Source organism: Chroicocephalus ridibundus, chromosome 10 (genome assembly GCF_963924245.1).
Source record: "Chroicocephalus ridibundus chromosome 10, bChrRid1.1, whole genome shotgun sequence".
In the NCBI taxonomy this organism is placed as follows: Eukaryota; Metazoa; Chordata; class Aves; order Charadriiformes; family Laridae; genus Chroicocephalus; species Chroicocephalus ridibundus.
This window is the reverse complement of record NC_086293.1, coordinates 8,589,404-8,613,506: the sequence shown is the minus strand read 5'-3', so window position 1 is coordinate 8,613,506 and position 24,103 is coordinate 8,589,404. Positions and strand designations below refer to the sequence as shown.

The following is a 24,103-nucleotide window of genomic DNA, read 5'->3' as shown; positions in this document are numbered from 1 at the left end:
GACGCAGCTGCTACTCCTAGGAACTGAGCTATTGTGGCCTTTTATGAGAGGCATGTGCAAACTATGCACGACTGAGACTTTAATTGCTTTCTTTCCAGCTCTTCGGGTCACTTGAAATGGAAGTAGTCAATCTGAAATTATGTGCCAGCTCTCCGGGAGAAAGCGCAGTGATCATTGGCCAAAGCAGATCAGTAGGGAAGCATCTAGAATCCATCCCTGAAGGAGGCAAAAACCCCACCTCCAGCTTTGTGTGGAGAGCTATTTAGTAGACATCCTTTATGGGTCCTGGATCTCCAGCCCTCATTGCCAACAGACCTTCACCATAACTGTACAAACACCATCAAGTAACCAGCCTTTAAAAGATAATTGGTGTCAGTTGGAAACACCACTCCAGAGTCAGATTCTTGTGGGTATTAAGAAAACGTATCTATTACTCTGTTCTCCTTGTTTCTTTGGCCTGTAATTTTCACTTTATATTGGACTCCTCCCTAGACCTGTAAAATTTCACTTGGCTTTAAATGTTGCTTTTCCCTCAGCAGAGTACAGATGAAACAAAATCTATAATAAAAATCAAGACGACTTATCTTTCTCAGCTGTCCCCAAGACTTGAGAGGGAAGATTATTGGAGTTACCATATCAGATAGTCAATGTGCTTGCAAGAGTCATAAAACTTATATCAGATGTGGTTGGGTAGAGGGCCTAATGGCAGATATTTACTCCTAGTGCTGCAGTAATATCCAAAGAGGCTAGTTTCCTTCACAGTGTTTTGATTCCAACCGTGTGAGACAAAAATACAGAATTAAAGTAAATGGGGGGGGGGGGGATGTGGAGGGTGGGATAAAAAAAAAGAAATATTGATGGCAGAGCTTCTCATGTAGCAAAACATTGAACACGAGAATTTAGCCTGGGGCGGTGGAGGTTCCCGTCCCAGCAGAGGGGCTGCAAGCAGAGCTGCAGGGCAGGACCCCAGATGTGCCCTTAGCTGGTGCTGGAGTAGAGAGGACTCTCTTGCACATGCGATACACGGAGAAGCTTAGCTTTTTGAGAATTTTTTTCTAGATGCAGAAGTCAAGGCAGAAGTTATGACAGATGTGTGTGATGTGAGCGTGATCCTTATGTCTTGCCCACGCTGTAAATAAATCTATATTGGGCCAAAATCAAAGCATTGAAAACAAGTACCACTTCCTTCGACCTGGGTGGATCTGCAGCTGTTTTCCAGTGCTCAGGATTTGATCAGACAATAAGACCTAGTGCTCAGCACCACCATTTTCTTGGGTATCTGCTCAGGATTGCACTTACCCTAACCCTTCAAACACCATTGATAGTGAGTGGAGAAACAGTTAATCATTAGAGGGCAGGCTGAGCCATAGCTGGATTTAAAAGAGCTCCAAGTGGGAGTCAGGCCACACATGGTCCAAACAGGAAACTCCTGCAATGCATGGTTTGCTGAAGGGTGTTAGCTTTAGCTAGCAGCAGCCATAAGAACTTTTAGACTTAGGGGAACAGAGAACAAAGGCTTTTGATTTTGGTGCTCTGTGTCTCAGTGAACTCAGCTATTGGACAGTAATATCTGAACCAGTGGAAAAAACCCTTTGCATAAGGACTTGGCAGCTGTGGATGCTTTGGACTATGCAAACTGGTGGCAGGCACATATAAGACTAGGCAAATGTAGATACCTTATGATATTTTAAAAGATCATAGTAAAGACAGAGCAGAATGCCTGCTTTTTGTGCTTCTCCAGAGATACCACGCAGCCATAAACTCGACTTAACTAGGCAGTTCAATGGATTTTGTCATTATGCTTCACAGTATAAGAACAGCACACAGCAACAGGAGTATCGCTGAGGTTGAAACTCAGTCAGGAAAGGCTAGAACCCTTTCTTCTACACCCAACCATCTCTTACAAACATGTTGCTGCAGCATTACCTCTGCAAACTGATGAGTTTATGCAGACGTATGAGTGTACACCTGTATTCACTGACACTCTGTAATGCAGTCATGCATCTAATGCTACGGGGGGACCTCTTCCAGGGTAAAATATTGTCTTGCTAGAATACAGCAGAACTGTATTCTGGAACAGACACAGTATTCTTCACTTCCCTGAAATTTCAGGATGTTGCTTACAGTGTAGTACAGGTCACAGATATTTTTTGTAATGCCCCACATCACTGTGGGATGGTGGGTACAGATACATCCCAGGTAGCTGTCATTACTGAGTTGGGGGGACAGTGCAGCAAATTTTTATATGGTTGTATTGGTGAGGTTGGTGGGGGTGGAGCTGACATTCTTGCTGGGTGCATCCCCTCTAAGTCAGGAATTGCACGTCTCACTCATCACCCAGTTACTAAAGCAAGAACTGAAAAAAGCCCATCTGCTCCAGCATTGACCAAGAGCACCAGCATCCATCCAGTAGTCTCATCAGCTATCTCCTTTCTTTCTTGGGGACGTTCTGCCTCGTCCATGGCCTTGGGACCTTGGGACTCCTGCTCACTCCTCCAATGTGTTTTTCCCATCTTCTTGCACCACACCAAGTATTTAAGAGGGACTATGACATACGGTGCCATTGCTGAATGTTGAGATTGCTTCCTGGCTTCTTGCCTGCAGCTATTCCCTGCTCCAAGCATCTCAGATGAAGGGTGCATCCTGCGTCACTGAGTATGGAAAAGGCTTGCAGAGATATCTCCTATTTTACCATATTCTGTGTTTTTTATGGCTGTATTTAAAACCTTTCTGTGTAACACAGGGAAAATCACTCATTCTTTTCCTTTGTCAGCATTTAGTTGCTAATACCTCTCTGTTGAAAACTATTTTGCAGTCTATGAACTCCATTATTAGTTGATATTCAGGTACCTCTGTAGGTGAGGGGAGATGACCCTTTTGCTCCAAATCTGAGCCAAGGCTTGTCACTAAGAGTCATACCTATACAATGGTGAAGGCACAGCTGGTGCAACGGTTAGTTCCTGAAGCCGCTCCCATCTCCCAGTTCTCCTATCACAGGCAGGCCGACCGTGGGCTCATTGGTCTTCCCCTATCACCGATTTCTGCACGAAGCAGCAGCTGCCTTCACCCCCTCTGTCCCTGCAGTGACAGGCCTGGCTCCTCTGCCTGCCCAGTAGCTCCCAGACCTATCCCCGTTCCCAGAGCAGAGCAGTATCAGCCCTGGCAATCCTGGTCCTTATCCTTCTGTGGACAAAACGCCCCTTGCCTGTGCTAGAGCCACCTCTTGCTGACTCACTTGTGCTGTCCTCATTCTGTGAACAATGACAAAACCTCATTTTTCCACTATTCCTGGAAAACACCAATGCTAAATCAGTAAGAAAGAGCCACAAAGTTGAGGTGGAAAGCACAACAGAAAAATGAAATTTAATTGAACACAACTAAAAAAGCCTCCTTAATTAAATATGTCATCATTTAAAACACTGCTTTAATTCTGACAGCAACAAGTAGTCAGACCTCTTGCACCTCCTGAGATACCTTGTAATAATGCAGAGGAGATGACCGCTCTATGAAGCTAACAGGAGCTCCTCAAGTGTTTGCTTTGTTGGAAGGAAAAATGAACTTAATGTTTCCTTAATAAAGAAAAATAGGTAACATTTTTAACATAATGAGATAATCATTGTTTACTCCTCCGGTATATTCATTACACCTGACGAAGTCCTGTCATCATAATCTAGGTGCCAGGAGTTGATCTATTAGATTTACACTGTAATTCAGCATTCATTAGCAGCATCATTACTTTAAAGTGTTTATAGAAATGAGGTGTCAGATTTACATTCTATTTTTTCAGTTTTGGACTCTTTTTTTTTTATTTAAAGTAACACTGTCAATTTAAAAGCTTCATAACAAATTTCTTTCTCTGCATAGCTAACTGGACAATTTTTGAAATCTAATTTCGTGTGCACAATCAGTGTCTGCTGTTTTCTTTGCCTGCCTCTGCAAAGGGAAAGCAAGACAGCCAGCTTCATTTTGCTTTATAGCCAATTTCACTTTCAGGTTCACATGGTGAAAAATGTGGAGTAAGCAGAGTGGAAGGATGATCAAAACCTCTTTAAAAGCAACTGGTTTGGTTTAAATGAAAAGAAAAAAAAATGCTGCTGAGTGGTTCTGCTGCATTACATTTATACACTTACTTATTGAATATTAGAAAATTCCGTGTGTGTTGAGAATTCCTAAATTACCTTCTCTGGCATGAATACAGTGTTTTCACCAGTCTTGGCTTATGGTTGCTTTCTTTTTAATACCATACTTTAGAAATTCTTTTAGGTGCTGTTTCATTGAAAGATTTGTACACAACACAGCGTTTAGGTAATTTTATTCCAGCTGTGACAGAGTAGGTAGGCAGTACCAGAACCAGCGTTAAAGCTGTTCAAAATACGTCATTTCAGGCTGGTGCAGCACACGGGTAGCTGTAGAGGTTGTGATCCAGTTCTTTGGAGTAGGAAGGGGTCTACAATTGTATTACTGTACTGTCACACTGGGGCTTGGAGGGACATCGGCAGGACAGTGCCTGCAGTTTCATGTTTACCCTTTAAACCCGGCAGTTCGGGATTCAGGTCTGGCTCAGGTTTAACAGGCAGCTGAACACTGGTGGAGGGTGGCGAGTGCAGTCCTGTTACACCTGCTGCCCCTTCGGCCCTTACCCATGTGTCTGCACTCTCCTCCTTGCTGTTCACCTCTCAAGGGGAAATGGTAGTTTCATCCCCTAGCCTGGTTGGTCTTTTGCATTTTAGCTGAAGTGTATGCTGCTAATCCCAACAGTGGCCTTTGGGGTAACATTACGATCTATAAATTCTAATAGAAAGTGTCCTACATGGCTGCTGAGAGAACGTCGTCTCTGTGATTAATGAATCTTCTTTAACTGCCCACTTCCCAGCCTTATTACAGCCAGTAAATCTGGATAGATTTTTTTATTTAGATTCCTATTTTTTGGCCAGTGCTATCTTAGTGCATATAAGTAAATCTGCTTTTCCCTTTTCCGTATATATTTTTACTTTTTTTTCCCTGGCTATCTGATTCTTCAAATCAAGATAAATTTCCCCAGGCATCACCATCCTGCTCCTGGATCAGTGTCTCAGGTCTGGCTCAGATCAGCACAGAACTAGGTGTCATTGTCCTTGAATTATTGTGTTCCTTCCTTTCTCTCTACAGTATACAGGAATGGCTTTGGTCAGTCCTCTCTAAGACGCCACTTTGTTCTTCACACTAATTCAATCTTAAAGTCCATGTGTAAGCCTCCTAACAGCAAATGCATACAGCAGTCCCTTAGCAGAGTTTTCCTAGCTGTGCAGGATTTTCCTAGCCGTACATTACCCTGTCCCTGCTCAGTTCTGCCCTAAAACTTGTTATTGGTGTTTCCTGGAGCGGCTGTTCTGTTGCGGTAGCAGCTGATGAGGTTTTGTTGAGTGGACCGCAGTGGCAGAGCAGATCTGAGGTCTGAGCCGTAGTAAGATTGGGAAATCTGTGCCTTGCTTGGGCTAAGGAGGTCTGCACAAGAAGGGCTGCACACGAGTGAGCACCAGGACATTCTCCAGTGGGTCACAGGTAGATGTACCTGCATCGCAACACAGACACCATCCCAAAGGTGTGAGGGCTGAAGGGGACACCAGCCCTAGATAACTCTGGGGCCTTTAGAGTAGACTACAAGAGCGTCATGGAAGCAGGAGGAAAGAGAATGGGCTCAGAATTGGAGCTGTTTAGAGCTTTGCCCCCTTGCCTGGCACCTGGGGCAGAGCCTGCTCTACCATGTCTCCGGTGGGCTGGATCAGAAGGTACTTTCCTCTGTAAAAGAAGGAGGAGGTGCTTTTCATTCTCATGGTGCCTCTCATCGGCAGCTTTCACTGCTCAGAAAAATTGTTCCTCACGTTGGCAGCTGCTCTCATCCTGCCTCTTTTGAAAGAAAGGATTTCTCATTCCTTGTTTCATCAGAAAAAGAAGGCCCAGGCAGAGTGGAAAGACTGGCTCAGGGTCATATTAGTGGAGGATCTAATACTGTATCTGTGTACTTCAGAACTCTGTGCAGGCACCATTTATGTCTGCAGCTCTGCAGCTGTTCATTAGTCGCTATAATCACAAGTTGGTTTGCCCTGAGCACAGATGTGAAAGCTCAGGCGTAGCTTTCATGGAACCCCATCGTTTGCTGTAATCAGTAGATCCTGCTGGCCAAAGTTCTCCCATATTGACAGAGCATGGAGTAAGCTCTTTAAAAGATACTGACTTTCACATCATGATACCAAATGGAGGCTTAAATGTGTTTTACGCCAAAGATTTTCAGGATAAATAATCCATGCTGCCTGCAGAACATATGGTCCTGAAATGCTCCAGATGGGTTTGAGCTGCTGAGGTTGTAAATTACATTTTCCCAGCTGGAATTAGGTCCCATTATGGGAATGTGTTCCTGACTCCTAAATTGTCAGTATCTCTGTTACGGAGAGGCGGTGAAGGGTATCTTCATCGCAGCTGCTGTGTCCGTTTCCTCAGTGTAGCAGCCCGTGATGGGCCTGAGAAATCCCTTGTTTGGGTCCGTGTGATGCAGGATACTATTAGCAGCTTCTACAGAGGCAGGGGTGGCTCTTCTCAAGAGGAGAGCTGATTCTGCAGAACACCACTGTTATTGCAAAAACTGCTTTTAGTTCAGTTCTTGTGCTTGGAAGCAAGTCCAGTCCCAGCTGTATTGTCCTGCAGCTAGAGAAGAATGAAGATGGCAAGCCAAAAGACGGCGGATTATGAGGCAATGGCCTGTTTACTGAGCGCTTTCCCGTGCCCTCCAGTGCCTTAGAGGACACCTTGCCCTCCATGACTGGGCCAGCAGTGGCGGGTTGTTGGGGCAGCTGAGAGGCACAAAATGTCTGTAGCCTCTGTCTGGCCAGATGTCCCCATGGTGAAGGACCATGCTGGTTATTGTTGCCTGTGGCCTTGAAGGACAGCACTGCTTGGTGTATGCCAGTCTTCTGCAGTCTCTCAGGACTTTCATCCACTGCCTAAGGAGGTAAGTGTGACCATGCAGGTCAGACCAAAAGCCTAGTCAGCCCAGCATCCTGTGTCCCAAAGTAGCAAATACTTAAGAGTGTAGGTAGATAATGATCATCCCCCAGGCCACTTTCCTATTCTCCAGAGATCTGTGGCTACAGGATTTCCTAGAGTCAGAGGAGTTTTCTTTCTATTCAGATTTCTATTCCCATTTGAGATCTGCTTAAAATATTGGCATCCACCTGCCCTGTGACAAGGAGTTCCATGTGAGCTGCAGAGAACCACCTCCTTTTGGCTGCTTGGACTTTGCAAAGAGAACTGGTGTATTTAACTCTAAGGACACTAAATCTTTGACAAATATTTGTGCTATTGTGTTCACGTCTGAGGCAGAGTCCTTTTCTTCCACCATCGCAGAACTGCGCTCTGTCACAGGAATCGTATCTATTTGCTCCTTCACACGTGATGTCTGGATTCAGGCCTATTAACGTTACAGTCAGTGCTTTAATAAGGTTAGATCTTAGGGCGGTATAACAGAAATCCAACATTTTGCATGCAATGAGGGGAGACAGGGAGATGCCTTTCTGTGGCCCACCGCAACTGCAGTGCCTGGCTCCCACGGGGAGGGAGATGTTCTTAGCAAATGAAAATGGATTGTCCTCTCCTGATCTTAGAAGTCCATGAAGATTTTTTACTGTTTTCTTCCTCTCTCCCCCCCCGCCCTGCAGATTTATATTGTTGAGTAAAATCATGCAGCATCACTTAGATAATGAGAATGAGTCTGCATGGGGAATAGATAGACATCCACACCAATAAAATGTTGTTTTAATGATGGCAATTTTCTGGCCCATATTAATTTATCACACTCTCCAGAGAGCACTTTGTTATGAAGATACCCTGTCAAACGCTTTGCCAGCTTTATTGAAAGGTAAAGAGCAAAAAAGCTCCCAGATCTGGCAAAAAAATGTTATAATTGTTCTCAAATGTGGGTGATTTGCTGTCTTTATAGAACATGTATATTATACATAATATAATTTCCTTTTATATAGTGCGTTCTCTCTGAGAATCTCTGTGTCCCCAGAACTTTTGCTATTTAATACATTAAATATTCTATATGAACAATCATTAAAGATCACCCTTAGAAGCATCAAGAGGATGAAGTTAGCCCATGGAAAAAGGCTTGCAAAATCATTTATTCTGCGACCTTTAACTTCACAAAAGGGCTCAGGAGCTAAGCAGGCTGATGAAGAGAACTTTGCTCATTGTCATTCTCTCCGTTTGTAAACTTGGACCTCACTGATGTCATTCTTCTCCCTGAAAGCATGTCCCTGTTCCTGTCCCTGCCATGTCTACCTCCCCTGCTGTGGCTGCAGGAGCTTCATGATGTGTTTCTCGGTGCATGTTGGAACCAAGGTCCGACGTGCACCAGACTGAGAGAAATGGGAATGAAACCCTTGTGGAAATAAGAGTGATGAAGGTCCACAGCCCTTGAGTATCTTCCTGTGCGGGTAACGCAGCCTTGTAATGATGGTGCGAGAGGCCCAGTGCAGAAGCTAATCTTTGCCAGCACCCTTACCACCCATAAAGTGAAAGACTGGCACCGCTACTCACCTTGGTCTGCTGGTCTCCTTTCCAACGGACACAAGCTCTAAGTGTGATGAACTGCATAACTATGGCCCAAAGCCATTTAAGGCACACTGCTATGGACAAAAAATGTGTATTTTTTTAAGATCTAGGTAAAGTCGATTAAGATAGGCACTTACAATGCATATACACGCAGTGTTTCCCTGGACAACCACCTTCTCCTTGAGCAATGTGGTTGTCAGTCCCCTGGCAGAGCTGCTTGCCCGCAGCCTGCTCTCCAGTTCTTGCTACAGTGCGAGGCATTCTCAGGTAAAGGGGAGGCACATTTAATTAGTCGCAAGTGACTCCAAAACCTATACATGTCTTAGCTGGAGCAGGCAAGTGTCCCATGCAGAGACGAGAAAAGGTAAGACAAACTGACCACAGCATGTCCTGACCTACAACAAACCATGAGCCTCGCCGACTGACTGCCTTTGCTTGTGGCCAGCGAATTCTTTACAAGTTCCTCTGCCATCCTCTACATGGCTCACAAGACCGTGCAGTGCAACAGTGACACTGCTCTGGAAGATTTCTCTTTGTCATGTCTGGGAGCCTGTCTGAGGAGTTGTGGAAAAAACCACCAGCTGCTTGCACTGCTGCAATCACTCAGGCCTGAGGTGACAACCCAACCATGAAAGGGAGGGAGAAGGACGTGGAGGAGGAAGTCATCACACTAGCATCACCACTGAGCGCAAGTCAGGTTTAGAGACTGCACTTTGACCTGGGTGATGCCTTAACCAATGTTTTATTTATTTCCTCTAGCTGTGAAATGGGGTTAATAATTTTTCTCGACTGCGCTAGAGTACTGCAAAATAATATATACTAAAAAATAAGTTTTTGAAATCAGGCAGGCCTGACAGCCCTGCTACTCATCATGCAGTGCTGATGACAAATCATCATTTAAAAGGTCAGCACTTTAAATCCACAATTTCTAGCACTACAGCTTGTGCTCCACTGCGCTGTTTCAATGAACATGTTTCTGATGGCAGGTTTTTATTGGTGTGTCCTTCATTCTATCAGAATTCCTGCTTTACTCCTTGAGGACTAAGATTCCTGTTTTACTCCTTGAGGACCAAAAAGAAATAAAAAAGGTAGAGGTAGGAAAAAAAATAATAAAGGGATACAAGTCACACCCTATTTTAGACAATTGTTTACTACATTGCACTCCCTTGACCATCTGCATTGTCAGTCCCCACAGGCTATATGTAGCAGCTGGATAATAATTGAGAATTATGGCTTGAAAGGCAACTTATAATCTGATGGATAGTTTATGGCACCGATTTTCTTCTCTGCCGATACTAACAAAACATGACAGGGAAAATAATCAGATGAAGCCAAGAAAAGAATCAGCACAACAAGCTGCCAGCAGGAGCCTCTCGTCAGGCCTGTGCCCTCCTTCAGTTACTAAAACATAGAGGTGTTCCCTATAAACACTAGGACAGGGCTCATGCTGAGAACTGCTGAGCATTTCCAAGGAAGTACGGAGCATTCAAAGTCTCCCTTGGGCTACTGCAGGCGCTCAGCACCTTTTTGGAGGACCTGAGTATCCCCAAGCATGGGACTCTTGCACATTTGCCATTTACTCTCTGCACAACATACATAAAATGCACTTATACCCGCTCCCAGTCATTCACTGTCAGTGCAGAAATAACAACATGATGGGGTGTACTATGGGACAAATTCCAAACCTATGGATTGAACTGAAAATCTGGGCAGTTTAAAACAAATCCTGTAAACAGCGCAAAAAGAAAAACGGAGCAAAACCAAACCCCAAAAAACTTGGTACCTTTCCTTCCTTTTCCTTCCCTTTCGACTTCATGTCATTTGGAACCAGAAACAAAAGAGATCACTTTAATTTCCCATTTACAGTTAGTTTCAGTGTCCTGTATCCCAAATGTCCTAAGAAAATGTTGCTTTCCCTTGACTGACAGCATCATTAGGGAATGAAACAGGATCCTTGTGGCAGCAGTTCGGCAGTGAAGGCTTGGAGGGGGAAAGTCTATCAGCTTGTGCTGACACCCTCACTGTCCCCCAGTATATATGGGCTCCCATGAAGCTCTGTTTAGGAGTTTCCACTTGTATTCCTTTTAAAACACTCTTTCTACAGCTTCACTCTCTAAAACAGTCCTGAGACCAGCCACTGATACAGAACTGAATCTGCTGTTATACTCTCTGGTACGGAATTATCCATACAGGCTGTTATCCTCACTTTTCCTTTGCTTCTTTCACCTTTTTGAAAGCCTGTTCTGAGGTCCAGCCTCACTCAGACCCTGCACGCTTCACAGCTGTATTCTTTCCTTCAAGGATGCCCAAGAACAGCAGTGCCCACTGGCAAAACACTCCAGGTGAATCTTTGCTTGTTTGTTTTCTCTCATTCTTCTCTGCAGCTTGTATTCTTTAGGACTCACCACCCAGTACAAAAACAAAGAAACAAACAAAAGAAATCAAATGATGCAACTCATATTTGCTAATCACCTTATGTTCAGATTTGGAAAGTGCAAAAGCAACAAAATTTATCAAACTGAACACTGAAAAGCACGTGCTGGCAGAATTGAGGGATGCGCATGCCTGCCTTGCAAGCATGCACGGCAAATGCGTTGCAGTTCAGCTAAGTCAATTCTCAGGCATCTTCTTCAGTGCTCTAAGAGATACTCGGTTTCTTTTCTTCTGCTTTTACATCAGTAACAGGTTCTTTACAGACATTGGGTTCTAATAGGGAAAACTCAGGTAATAAAGGTGGCTGTGTCACTGTTTTTGTGGGATGAACAAATTGTTGCAAATGTGCCTTAATCAGAGTCAAAATATTTCTTGTATGAAAATCAGGTCTGGTAGTGTCATGGCTTAACCCCAGCTGGCAACTAGGACAACACTGCTCTGGCTGGAAAATGAAAGTTCAGGAGCACAACCTGAGATATCCACCCAAAGGAAGACCTGGAGAGAGAGAGGCGTATCCATTTAAACATCAATAATACTAATTTATGCTATTTACCCTTTGGAGGTAATTACCCTTTGAGGGGTAATTACCTTTGCTTTGGAAGGATGAAGCAATTTTCCCACAAAGCAAAGCAAAGAAGTTACACTGGAGGCATACCTAGTTTTAGTAGGCTAACTTCTGTCATGTCAGTAAATATTCTGCAAATTTATGCCAATTTAAGGTCTCCACTCTCTCACTTTAGGCTCTGGGGGACAAGTTCTTCCCTCAGGCATTCTAACACTTGTTCTAGCTGGGAGATTCATGTGTTCAAGCCAAGATGGAATTGGCTCACAGAAATTTAAAGTTGGGATATTTCTATTGTCAGTTTAAACTGTGTTTTTCTTGTTGCCTTGTCCCAACCCTTCAGATCTTACAGAGCTTTTGTGTATGGAATGGAGTTCTGTGCAGTGATTCCAGCTTTTCAAACCATGCCCCTGTCCCTCTGCACTCCTGATATCCAGCAAGAAGATTCAGCTCTTCTGAAAAGTCTACCTGCACAGCACTTACTCTCCTGTCAGAAATTTGATCAATGGTCTGTTTCCCTTCCTCGTTACACAGACTTTGAAAAAAAAATACTATCTAATTATGGTGTTCTTTATTAGAAAGTAGCAAAATTAAAAGTATCACTTCAGGGTTTTCCAAACAATGACATTTTTCTTCCTTTAGAAATCCCTGAAGCTAAATTCCCATGGGAACAGGTGTCTGATCTGCTTACTGGCAGCTACATTTTAAAACTGCCATCCACGCCATCAAGATCCAGTTGGCACTGATCCTGCAGGGCTGAAGCACCTGCCAGCTGATCTACCAAGATAAAGGCCTCCTCTGCTCACTCTGTAGATCAACCAGGCAGTGTCCCCTAAACACACCATAATCTTGCAGCACAGAGAGATCCACATTCCTGCCTGCCAGTCCCCTACACAGCTTTGCCAGGGCTTCATATCCCTGACCTGTCTCATCTCCTGTAAAGTTTCCTGCTGAGAGGATGTTATTCGTGCTGGAGCAGACAAGGGATGGACACATGGGGAAATGATGACAAAAAAAAAGCAAAGATAAACCAACCCCCGAAGCTTCAGCTCTTGCATCAATTTCAAATGCAGTTGTAACAGCCAGTGAAGGAGCAGGTCTCTCAGGCATGCTATGGATTTTGCACCTATCCAAACTACTGGGGATAACTCTTTCCACAGCAGCCTCTTCCATCTCTCACTAGGTCACAAGGAGCCTCCTGTGTCACCTGCAGCAGTTCTTTGCCAGCAGAGGCAACCATGGTTTACAGTCTCTGACCTCAAACTCCCTTAGCTCCAGTGTAGCAGCGGTTAGGCTAGCTCTTCTCTTCATCCCTTCCAGTTCCTCCTTCCTGACCACTATGCACACACCACTGCAGATCAGGTTTCCCCAGCACAACGTACAGTGGCTGCTTTTCTGTCTCTGCTGAAAGTACCTCTCCCGCTATGTTCTAATAACTCAGGCACTGTTGTGACAGATTCAGCATAGCGGTGACTTGGACATCCTACAGTTGTTGCAATATTAAGGTTTGACTAATTCATCAGGAGCAGCTGGCCTCTTTTCTATGGGATTTCTGTGTGCATCAATCCTCTCGGTGTTTCTTACAGAAGACAGGACTACTCAGAGTCACATTTTCCTCTAACTCACCTACGGACTGGAAGAATAATTTTATTTTAATCCAAAGAGACAGCAGTGAGTTCTGTTGCTCCTCTCTAAAACAAACTGGATAAGAAGTAGGTTATAACCTGGCATAACAAAGATTTAGAAAAAAAATCACATTTATAAGAGAAACTGCAAAGTAACATTCCCCTAAGGCTTGTCCATTGTTAAAGCCCCAAGATCTAGTTTGAGAAAGACCTTTTTTTCTTTTCTTTTTTTAACCGATGGCAGCTAATGGTCTCATTCTATGGTAGCAAAGGGGCAGACTTCCCACGGCAAACGCTCAGACCTGTGTCTTTTTTTATTCCTTTGTCAAAGGATCTTCCCTAGATTTCTTCTGTGTCTCTTGGAAAGGGTCTTCCATCGGGAGAGAACTGAGGAAGCAGACAGAAAAGCATTCACTGGTGCTTCATGAGTAGAAGTTCCAGAAAGCAAAGAGACAGAGTTTTTACTATGACAATATTCTCTGGCCCCTGAGGAACACGAAGCGGCAGCCCTTCTTACCTGTCTTAGAACACCAAGCCCGCAAGTGAGCTCCAAGCACAGCACGTGAGCACATGGTCACTGGTTTGATGCACAAGGCCCCAGGTCCTTGTTCTAAGTTTTGCCATCAGTTCTTAAGCATCTGATCACCGTTTCCTGGTCTGTTTAGATGCAGAAGGACCTATGGCTTGACCCCACAATGTGGTGCTGATCTCACGTGAGCTCCTGCCACCCTGTACTGCAGCTACTAATGATTCAGAGCCAATGTCACTGGGCAGCAACTCTTTATAACAGTTTTGAGTCTTGTACACAGCTTCTTGCAACAAGCAAGCAAGCATCTATCTCTGCACTCCAAGAAGTGACATCAAGTGTCACTATGAAGAAAAAAGAGAAAAGCTTTTGCTGAGTAGAAACCATAAGCCAAAAAACCCCAAAACCCTAAACCCCCAAAACAAAAAAAACCCAACTTTTCTTGAAGTCTTATCTTGTTCCCACTGAAAGCCCATATTTGCTTTGAAATTGAATGGCACTTGCCGTGCAAGTCTATAGTTAGGTCACATTTCTGAGCAACAGCTATGCTCTCTGAAGAGGACACTTGCATAATTTAAAACAAAGCCAGGCCTTTGTTGCCTCGACCTCTAGGCAGGAACTGCAATCTGTTCCTCTTCCCAGATGAGGCAATATCCTGCCAGGAGTTCTCAGGAGCCTGCGATGATGGAGGCAGAGTTCAGCGATGAGAACACAGCACGGATGCTATTCACGCTGTGCCAATGACTCATGACAGTATCTTAAGTGATCCCTTCTCCTTGTAAAATGGATAAAATGGTGTTTATCTATTCGTGTAATGCCCCGTGAGATCTACATTGATAAACAATTAAAAGGAACTCGTAGTTTATTATTGTAGGACAACTAAACAATGGCTAGGACTTCAGTGAGACAGGCTACTGGTCATGGTGCATGGCTTCAGGGCTCTGTCTGAGCAGTGCTTATGGAGAAGAAAACAAGATGTGGAGGACAACACACAAGAACTAATGAGAACAATGCAGGGGATGAGAGGGGAGAGAGAACCAACACAAACTGGGGTTTGCCGGGCATAGTAATTTCCTTTTTCAGATGTACTCTTCATGAATACATTTACACCCTTACTTGCCTCAAGACACAGTTATACAATCAGCCTCATTTCCAAGGGTTCTCTGAAGGGAGAAGTTAGGAATAAAACTTCATAAAACTAATACAGGCTGATAGCTTTGCATAATTAAGTGATAAACAGAGTCCGATACAGAGGTACTACTGGTACTACTTTGCCGGTAGACAAGGAACACATAGCTGTAAATTTTCTAGCAGTGGATGTGTTTTTTTCTTCTTCTCTCGAGCCTTTCTCAACTTTCACTCCTTGCTAAAATCTTGTTATTTTCACATTTCCAGCAGACACCCACTGTACTAATGTTAAGACATTCTTGAAAGAGGCCACCAGGATCAACTATGGGCCTGGCCTGATTTCTTTAAGTGTTTGCTGATTACAACTGCCTTTGTTTTTAGCGCATAGTGAAGCCTCTGCTAACTAGATGCCTTCTGGGCTATATTGCATCTTGACCCAGTAAGTGGAACATTATCAGCTGGGCCCTGTGGCATTAGTGGATATGACACCTTTTTCTCGCATTGCTTTGTAGGACAGCTTGTGGAGGTTCAAGGCTTGCTTAGAGATATCTGCTAAGAGAGATCTGCTAAGGCAGAAAGGCCTTAGGTTTTATCTGTCATTCCTTGTTTTGTTTTACTTATGATTGTCCTGATAAAACAAAATGAAATTTCTCTTGCAACGAGCCAGAAAGGGAATTGTAGCTTTAGCAATAGAGATTTCTGCTATCAGGGGAGATCTGGACATCCAACTGGTGATGCAGTGCAACGAAGCTGCTGCTTTTTCCATCTGAGAGCTAATGGCTTCAATTTCCCGCAATCCAGCTGTCCCTGTGGATACTGATTATATCTTGGCTGTAATGTAATGAGATGCTTAGCTATAGCAATTCTTGTCACCACAACTAAACTCATCCTTAGGTTAGCAGCTGGAAATGAAATTTCAAAGCTACACTCAGGATCTGCGAGGGTTTTGCCGTCTTCCTGTAAAGCATGGGTATACATTGGGCATATTGCCATCACTAGGGAAAAGTTTAATTTCCCAGGAGCAGTATAAGCAACTGGTGGTTGTATTATTGTTTGACAGAAATTTTATTGACGCTAAGAGCAGGTGTTTCTTGCTAACAGCGAAATGTAAGCAATCACTCTCTGAATTGGGGTGACTCAACAGGATTGTACTGATAATCAAAAAGCAGCCAATTTATCAGTCATGTGCATTATACATCAGAAAGTTAGTTATATCACTGCTCTTTAAGTACAGGATAGGAACTACCAAATAGAGTCAGAGAGATGCATTTTAGACACTTTTTCCCACAGGAACAAGGAATGATCTTTGCCCACTTTATTTTTCTATGGGATTCAAGTGATGGCCATCTTATTTAGATATTGGAGGTTGGAAAGGACAAAGACAGGAGATCTTCGTTCTCAGTGTTACCACTAACTTGCCATCTGGCCTTGGGAAAATCAGTAGAATTGACTGGATGGAAAAATATAACCTCCAGAAAAAGGGAAACACAAAACTGAAATATTGCTGCTGAATCCAAACCAGTGTTTGGGGATGCCATCGCTGTACCTTCTGGGAGTTGTGATTTTTGATCGCATCCTTGTCAAGAGGGCAGGCTCATGCTGCAGTGCAGTTCTCATATCGAACTGCAACCTGCTCTCGACTAACGCCGGGCAGAGCTTCGTAGAGGGGCCATGGAAGATGAAATCCCTGCTTGATGCCTAGAGGAGACGGGGACCATCTACTTTTGCAACATGTTGTTTTTCAGCCAAATGTCTTCCAGATTTTCTTTTAAGGAAAAGTTTCCCATAAAGAACCACATTTTCTGTCAAAATCTGCTTTAGTAGAAAAATGTTCACCAGTCCTATGTAATAACCTTCCTATGCCTCCATTTTCCCTGTAAAGAGGATGACTGCTCTGACGATTGCCCCGAAGAGCAAAGTAATCGGCACAGACAGGCTCCTCCTCCCTCCATTACTTGCTTTAATTCAAAAGCATTTTAACTATTAGCAAAGTTCCAGCCTCTGTCACTACACTCAATTATTCACAGCAATGGACGGAGACATTGACAGACTGCACAGCCATGAATGCAGTTTCGGGCTGGGGCTCCTGGCACTCCGGTAATTTATTAGAGCCGATTATGCAGACTAGCAGAAACTCGGGGACTTTACTTACAACAAATGTGCAATGCATAATCTATCACTACCTGAAACATAAACTGGATAACCCAGTTCCTTAGTCCCAGCGGAACTGAAGGGAGGTTGTTCGTTGCATGAGACACGTAGGGTAATGCCATTTTCTTTAGTTTCTTCAGTGGTAATGCATTCATTGCAGAAATACTGTTGCAGCACATGTACAGTGAAACCAACAAATGAGATCACGAGTGCTCATCCAGAACTAGGATACAGCCTGCACCTAAGGCTCTCAGAAAAAAATCCCTACATGCTGCACTGCTGTATGTTGAATCTTCCCTCAACAAGAATACTGAACTTACCGATCACTGGGAAAGATCTGATATGAACAAATAGGACAAGTAATTTAATGCATCAAAAGTTTTTGGCCACATTCAACTTTTCCTGAAAATTCAGTACTGACTTTTATCTCACTTCTATGTAAGTGTAGCGCTTTGGTTTAAGCATCCTCCAAGAACCTGAAATACTTGAGGAAAAAGTATTTCACCAGATCTAATTTTTGCATGTGTTTGATTTCCCCTGTTTTTCCACTCACACTGTTTATTAACTGAAGAAGCTGGTTATGACTTCATCAACGCAGCCCCTTGCCTTATCCTGGTCACATCCATCTCCGCCCACCCCAATGCCTCTCAGTTAGCCCAGAACCTTTTGCAGACAGTCCTCGAAGTGACATGGGCTTCCCTCCCCCATCTTTCCTCCTTTACCTGACATCGAAACCGTCCCTCGGGAAGTGACCCATCGCACAGCCCAGGCAAGTCCTGCCAGCGTGCCTCAGCGGGGCCTTCTCACTGCACTCACACCCGCTGAAAACACGGCCCCCGCGGACCAGCCTCCTCCCCAGCGAACGCCTGCTGGTAAACAGCCAGGAAGAAGAAACAGAGGGAAAAAACCCAACCCAACCCCCCCAGCCACCTTCCTTTGCCATAGAGAAAAATACACAGGCAAAGGCTTGGACTAAACGTCTTCCCTTTCCTGCTTTGCTCGGGGCTCTTCCATCTGTTTTCTCTCGGTATCTGGTGCTCTGCTCCCCGCGTTCCCCCCGCAGCGCGGGACCGCCCCGGCCGAGGCTGCAGACGGGGCGCGGGGCCGAGCGAGTCCGACAGCGCCCGCGCGTCCGCCTTCCCGTAGCTGCGGATCCCTCCCGCGCCCCCGCCTCCCCCGGCAGCCAGCCCCTGCGCCGGCCCGGCCCGCGCCCCTGCTCGCCGCCGCCTCCGGCGCTCACACACGGCCTCCGGCCAGCCGGCCCCGCTCGCCGCTCCCCGCCGCTGCCGCCCGTGAGCGCCGGGGAGACACTGCGGGGCGGCGGCCACGTCTCCCTTCGCTGGCGGCAGCGAGGCCGGGAACGCCCGGCGCCGGGGGCCCGGCAAGACGAGAGCCACCCCTCCGGTGGCGGCGGACCCCAAGGCGACCCCGCCACCCGGGCGCGGAGGGCTGGGGAAGGCGGAGCGGGAGCGGCGCCGGGGCGGGCAGGGGCTGAGACCCCGCCCCGGCCCCGACTGGCCACTCTCCGGCCGCCGTCTGCGCTCGCCCCGGGGTCGCGGGGCACCGCGGGGTCTTGGGGCGGCGTCCCGGTGGCGCGGCGGGAGGAGACCCTGCCCCGCGGGGCCGCGGCGGGAGAACCGCAGGGTTTGGGGCGGCGTGGTCTGGGCGCTCCGCCGGGCGCGGCCTCTCCCGAGGGGAAGGGAGGCAGCGGCTGCGAGGGTCCGTCGCCCGGCGGTCCGGTAGAGCATCGCGAGCGGTGCGCTTCGTGCTGCCGTAACTGCAGGGGGGGTGTGGAGGCGGAGCTGCGGGCTGCCCTGAGGCGCTCCGTGCCACCTCGTTTTCTGTCCTGAGCTGAATTCCGTGAGCAAACTGATAAAACTAAGCTCCCATCTCTTGCGTCAGAGAAGCTGGAGACCTTGGTAAATACTGCAAATGGATTGTATAAATTGCTTTAAAGAAAGTCGGTCTCTGCATATCATCACACAGATCTTTTGGGGATGGGTTGAAGACTCCCCGGTGAAAGAAACAGAGCAGCTGTAAGTGTAAAAAAAAATAATATTTGTCTAAGGAAATTACCTGTTGTTATGGATCACTGGCTAGCATAAGATAGGAGATAGAAAAGGAGGAGATTTGGTAAGTGAAGTAATTCAAGACAGGGAATTAAAGGCTGCATATATCCTGCCACCCACAGTACTCTGGAATGGTAGAAAGAAAGAAGCAGACTATTAAACTCAATAAAATTATATAGCAATATCCAAAGCAATGGATTGAAAAATTACTGGTGATACTAGCAGCTTTAAGAAATAGCAACAGCTCATGCACCAGCTTACATTCATGTTCTGTTTGAACAGCCCGTGCCCCACACATGAGACCCTAAGCATCCTGAAGGTGATCAGTGGGAACAGGAAAAGCATTACAAGAGAATAAAGAAGAAATTTAGGCTCTGGTGGAAGAAGCAGTAAAAGAAGCAAGAAAAAAAATGGGGAAAATGAGATAAAATTCATATATATATATATATATATATATAGTGATACTGAGGCCAAATAATGGGTTTGAGCTGGGGTAAAAAGAAACATGCCTTAGAACCAAAATGGAAGAGGCCCTAATTTGTGATCATATGAGTCCAGTAACACATGAACGGGATGAGGGCAATGGTACATATGAATGGCTTTGTGTTTCTCAATTTTCTGCCTATAGGGATGGGTAAGTATGGACTCAGCTGTGCATTGTCCAAGAAGGTGGACAGTTCCTGCAACGTCAGTTTGAGAAGGTGGATATTTAGGGTGATTCCCCTCCAGCTCGCAACAAGCCCAATAGAAATCCCATCTCTGAAAATCAAAGGAGGAAGCTATGGCTTGACCTGGTCCAGGTGTCACAAACGGGAGCGAGCAGGGCTGTGAGTTGTTTTTCACTTATATTCTATTCTGTATAGTAACATTTTTGGCAGCTGTAGTGTATTGTTCTATAATTGTTGTATTATAAAATTATAGACATCTAGTATTAATAATAGCAGCTGAATTAATAATGAGCATAGGCAGACGGACTATGTCTTTGAACGAACAATTGTTATGTGCCTCCCCTGACTCTAGCCCTGAGCAGGCAAAAGCGAATTTGCAGATGGGTGAGTGCAGAAAGGCTGAACGCTGCTCAGTAGGAGGCCGCAGTTGCCAGCTTTATCCTTTCACTCCAGCACCTGCCTCTGGAGGATGAACGTCATGATCAACAGAACGTCTTCATCCTGTCCAGGCACTGGGGAAGGGGCTAGGGGAAGAGGGTTGGGGAACCCGAGCGGTTCAGAAGACCCTCCAGTGGTCTATCTGGACGTGTGTGACTGAGATGCATCTATACGGGTGATCCTTCCCACGTGGGTCATTCATTCGTAACTGCTGAGTCGAGCACTGCGTGGGAGGCTGTACCCAACTGTTGGTTGGTGTAGCTGACACTACAGTTGGCATTCAAAAAGCTTCCAACTTCTGAATGAAACAAAGAGCTTGGGAAACGGTAAACACAGGGCTTCTAATTTCATCTTGGTTTTATACAGTTCTGAGGCTTATGTTTACAGCTTCGTGCCTGTTTAACAGGTGCCATTTATTATTAGACTCTCCAAAATACAAGTGATCACAGAACTACACGTATTTGGAAATGTGCATTTCAAAAGCTGGTTGGGGGGGCAGGAGATTCACCACCACTGTAAGATGGATCTCAGGTTTGCTTAATTTAATTTTCATGGAATCACAGAATGGTTTGCGTTGGAAGGGACCTTCAAAGACCACCCAGTCCAACTCCCTGCCGTGATCAGGGACATCTTCAACTAGACCAGGCTGCTCCAAGCCCCGTCCAGCCTGGCCTTGAACACCTCCTCCATGTAGCTTGCTTTGAAGTAAAGGCAATTTTGTGGAGTCACTAAAACCTTTCTAAAAGTCAGCATCTGCCCTCTATAAAAGGCTAGGTGCTTTCAGTCATTGTAACTGTAGTAATCGGGCAAAGTAAACGATTGAGAGCGAGCGAGAGAGGGGAGGGAGGGAGGGATGGGAGGATGATGAAGCCGTTCCTCATTAACAGCCTTCAGGCACTGGTCACACCTAGAGAAGTCGCGGGATGTCACAACCTGAACGAGCCTCTCTAGCCCGTTTCTGGTGGAGCGGGCGACCCCGGCCCTGCTCCCGCAGCCCGCTCCCGCCCGTGCGCGGTGGCGCGCGCGCCGCGTCGCTGCGGACGCGCGGCACCCGCCAGGCGGCGCTGCGGTTCGGCGCCGCGCATGCGCCCAGGCGCCGCCGTGTCGCGCGCCGCCGCCGGCCGGTAGCGGGGGTGCGGAGCCGACGCGCGCGCGGCTGCCGCCCGGTGAGGAAACGCGCAGAGCTGCAGCGCCGACCCCTCGGGGCAGAGCCAGGACCACCGGGGAGGCGAGAGAGCCTTTTCGGCCGGGGCGGGGGTGTCTCCTGCCCGCTGGCCGCCCGGGGCTGGCGGGGCGGGAAGCTTCAAACGGCAGGCCATCCCCGCGGAGTTACCGGAGAGCGGACGGGCGGCAAGGGGGGAAGAAGGCGGGCACCCCCCGGGCGCAGATGCCGGGCGCCTCCCCAAACTCGCCAGAGCTCCCCCGGAGTCTCCCCGTCACCGTCACCGCCGTGTCCTCCCCGCAGGTGCTGGCCCACACGCAGCGGCAGCGGCCGGTGCCGCCCCCGAGCTGCTGGAGCTCCGTCCGCCCTCAAAGTGTCGGACCCCAAGGAGCGCTGCGGCGGGTTCGGGCCGCCCAACGGGTTTATTCTGTGCTGTCGCACACAACTCTATAAAGTTTTTAAGGAGAAAAAGCCGGATTTGGGTGAATTTATCGCCGGCGGGGCGGCCGCACGGTCCCGTTGCCACGGCGACGGCGCCCCGCCCCCGCCGAGGCGTCTTCACCATGGCAATCGCTCCCGGGCGGATGGGCGGGAGGGTGGGCCAATCAGAGCGCGGGCTCCGCGCTCCCATTGGTCGGATCGCCTCGCCCCGCTCCCATTGGTCGTATCTCTCGCCGGGGGTGGGGTGCGGCAGGGACTGATGGCGGTGGCGAGCCAATGGAGCGGCGCTGCTCAAGGAGGGGGGCGGGCGGTGGCCAATGGGCGCGCGTCGTGGGCGGGCCGGGCCGGGCCGGGCCGGGGCGTTCCGGAAGCGGACGGAGCCGGGGGAAAATGGCGGCCGGCTCAAAATCGGAGCGGGGCGATCCGGGCGGAAAGATGGGCCCGGCGGGCGGGTGCGCGGTCGGGCCGGGCCCGGCCCGGCCCGCGGGGCCGCCGCGAGCACGTCGTGAGGCAGCTGGACCGCGTCAAGGTGAGCGTTCTGTGGGGGCCCCGAGGGGTGATGGGGGGGCGGCCGGGAGGGCCCTGAATGGGGCTGGGGGAACGGGGGGCCCGAAGCGGGGCACTGTCGGGTCGGAGGGGGTTGCTCCGCGCGGGGTCCCTTCGGCCTGGGGAGTTTGGGGTGCGGTGCCGGCGATGCTGGAGCAATAAAGCCTGGCACGGCGGTAAGAAAGCGGTGCCCGGGCCGAGCTGGTGCCGCCCCGCAGGGACGCGGGGCCGGGCCCTCCGCAGTTTCCCAGCGCCCCACCAAAGTGCCCGTGGGGCCCTGGGGGTGCGGGCTGTGGGGTGGCTCCGCTCCCTCAGCGTCACCCAGAGGGGCTGCAGAAGGGGTCAGGAAGCAGATGGAGGGGACCCGTTTGGGGCCCGACACGGAGACCAGGTCTCTTGCTCCCAGGGCTGGCAACCAGGCTCGTGTGGCTGGTTTTGGGGCTCAGAAAGAGGGGGAGTTGTGTGGCTTTGGGCTCAGGAACAGGGTTAGAGATGAAATCCGTGGCAGCCCCCCTCTCTCTCTGCACGGAGGGTCTGTCCCGGCTCCGCTCCTGAGGGCAGAGGTAGGGTGGGGGTCCCCCGGCTCATCCCCGTTGGCTGGGTGCGACAAACAGGCTGATTTCTCACCTCCTCTTTTCCCAGGGTCACCTTCTGCGTCACAGCAAGAGAACCTTGCACGGCTGATTCTGCTCGCTGCTCAGGTAATGGCACGCGTGTGGCTGGGGGAGCGGGGAGACACATTGGTGAGTTCAGGGATGCTACAGATACTCCACATCGAAGCCATGGAAAAGGCAACTTTGCTGCCAGTGCAGAAAAGCTGACGAGGAGTTGCAGTGAACAGAGCGTGCCTCCTGCCTGAGCAGGTCCCTCTAAAAAGAATATAAGGTCTGTTCTGGAGCACGTTACACAGCCAAAAGCATTCGCCAATCTGCTGATGCTTTTTGATTGCAGCACCAGGGATTTGATTTTCCCCCTGACCCTCGAGAATAAAACCATTTGGGCAATCTCATATATTGCTGATTTTTCTATGCAAAATTAAACTTAAAAAAAAAGGTAACATTGTATAATTTCCCACTGACTTGCATTGTTTAAAGTGCAACTGCCAAATAGCTGTAGCATACAATGTATGAGGCATATTTAGGCAGTTAAGCGTTTGTTCTGAAGGTTTAAAAAGAGAGGCGACTGAATGTTACCAGGTTTTCCCCGATATTTCGACAGAGTGCTCTGAGGTACTTTATTTCTGTCTGGCTTTCAGTGGCGCGTTTCCCCAGCAGCCCAGTAGCATCTCTCTCGGGCAGTGCCCCTGGCCAGATGTCCCTCCTCCTTGGGTAACACCCAAGAAAACCTGCAGTCAAATTATTACTGTGTATTTTGAAGATGAGTAGTTTGCTGCTATGAATTCGCAGCTGTGCAAGTGAAATTAGTGCCAGAGGCAAGTCAAATACTTCTAGAGTATGAGTATTTTTACTGGATGTATATAAACATAGGCTCACCCTTTCACTATGAAGTGAACGACCGAGCTTTGTTCTTTATTGTTCCTTTTGCTCTTCAGGGTTTGATCCGTGCCTCTCAGCTGCATTGACCCAGCGAGCGAGGTGAGCGGCAGCAGCAGCATGAGGGCTGTAGGTGCAGTGGTGGGTCCAGCAGTGTCAGTTCTGGTTACGGCCCAGTCTGGTCCTGCCGCCCTGCGGGGTGATTTCCCTGCGGCCGCGCTGGGAGGAAGGGGCCAGGCGTTTGGCAGCACCAGACAGGGGGGGTGTGTGTG

At 47.7% G+C, this 24,103-nt stretch overlaps 1 long non-coding RNA gene across 1 annotated transcript; it reads left to right on the top strand.

Moving 5' to 3' along the window:
- The first annotated feature begins 22,231 nt into the window (after positions 1 to 22,231).
- Positions 22,232 to 24,103, top strand: LOC134521486 (uncharacterized). Its single transcript, XR_010072788.1, has 2 exons — positions 22,232 to 22,321; positions 22,981 to 24,103. It is a non-coding gene; the product is annotated as an uncharacterized LOC134521486 (long non-coding RNA).